Genomic DNA, 1829 nt, shown 5'->3' on the forward strand with positions numbered 1-1829 from the left:
CGTTCATGTACACCAAGTGTGGACGAAAAGCGTCGGCTTGTTTCCCGTTACAGAAGATATCATTTATAAAGCTTCATTTTAAGTGTCTATTTGACGGAACGGTCCCAAATTAGTCTAGTGTGATATCCGTGTTATCGATATACACTCATGCTCATAAAGTAAGGATAATTGCAGAATGTGGTGCCACACAACGTGGCACTACACAAAACTCGCTCTAATAGCATAGGCACATAGGGAACACACACGACACAGATCTGTAAGTCCACGGTATTGGGGATAAGTCGAGAAAACCGTCCAGAAACACATGTGCTGCAAAACGCCACCGTTTCCTGCGCATATACCCCGGCATCAATTTGGGATATGATCACCATGCACACGTACACAGGCCGCACAACGGGTTGGCATACTCTGGATCAGGTGGTCGAGCAGCTGCTGGGGTATAGCCTCCCATTCTTGCACCAGTGCCCGTCCTATCTCCTGAAGTGTCCTAGGGGTTTGAAGACGTGCAGCGATACATCGACGGAGAGCACCCCAGACGGTGGGGTTTAGGTTTGGAGAACGGGCAGGCCACTCCATTCGCCTCATATCTTCTGTTTCAAAGTACTCCTCCACGATGGCAGCTCGGTGGGGACGTGCGTTATCATCCATCAGGAGGAAGGTGGGACCCCTTGCACCCCTGGAAAGGCGGACATAGCTGGTGTAAAATGATTTCCCGATATACCTGACCTGTTACCGTTCCTCTGTCAAAGACATGCAGCGTCCAGAATGAGATTTTCACTCTGCAGCGGAGTGTGCGCTGATATGAAACTTCCTGGGCGATTAAAACTCTGTGCCGGACCGAGACTCGAACTCGGGACCTTTGCCTTCCGCGGGCAATTGCTCTACCAACTGAGCTACCCAAGCACGACTCACGCCCCGTCCTCACAGCTTTACTTCTGCCAGTACCTCGTCTCCTACATTCCAAACGTTACAGAAACTCTCCTGCGAACCTTGCAGAACTAGCACTCCTGAAAGGAAGGATATTGCGGAGACATGGCTTAGCCACAGCCTGGGGGATGTTTCCAGAGTGAGATTTTCACTCTGCGTTGGTAGAGCACTTGCCCGCGAAAGGCAAAGGTGCCGAGTTCGAGTCTCGGTCCGGCACACAGTTTTAATCTGGCAGGAAATTTCAAATGCAGGGGTGTACGTCCACCAATCATAATCCCACGCCACACCATCAAACCACGACATCCATACAGGTCCCTTTCAAGGACATTAAGGGGTTGGTATCTGGTTCACGCCAGATGAAAACCCGGCGAGAATCAGTGTTCAAATTTCACCTGGACACGTCCGTGAACATAAACTGGGACCACTTTTCCAATGACCATGTACTGTGTTCTTGACACCACGCTTTACGGGCTTTCCTGTGACCAGGGGTCAGTGGAAAGCACTTTGCAGGTCTCCGGGCGAATAAACCATGTCTGTTCAGTCGTCTGTAGACTGTGTGTCTCGAGACAACTGTTCCAGTGGCTTCGGTAATGTCCCGAGCAAGGCTACCTGCAGTACTCCGTGGCCGTCTGCGGGCACTGATGGTGAGATATCGGTCTTGTGGTGCTGTACACTATGGACGTCCCGTACTGTAGCGCTTAGACACGTTTCCTGTCTGCTGGAATCGTTGCCATAATCTTGAGATCACACTTTGTGGCACACGGAGGGCCCGTGCTACAACCTGCTGTGTTTGACCAGCCCTAATATTCTACCCCTCATAACGTCATGAATGTGTGTTCTTTGAGCCATCTTCAACACACAGACACCATTAGCACGTCTGAAAACGTCTTCACACTTTCTCG

General features: G+C 50.7%; 1 non-coding gene across 1 annotated transcript; it reads right to left on the bottom strand.

The window, feature by feature from the left end:
* Positions 1 to 829: 829 nt before the first annotated feature.
* On the bottom strand, positions 830 to 904 carry Trnap-cgg (transfer RNA proline (anticodon CGG)). The gene has a single exon. It is a non-coding gene; the product is annotated as a tRNA-Pro (tRNA).
* Positions 905 to 1829: the final 925 nt, after the last annotated feature.

This window comes from Schistocerca nitens, chromosome 12 (genome assembly GCF_023898315.1).
Source record: "Schistocerca nitens isolate TAMUIC-IGC-003100 chromosome 12, iqSchNite1.1, whole genome shotgun sequence".
Classification (NCBI taxonomy): domain Eukaryota; kingdom Metazoa; phylum Arthropoda; class Insecta; order Orthoptera; family Acrididae; genus Schistocerca; species Schistocerca nitens.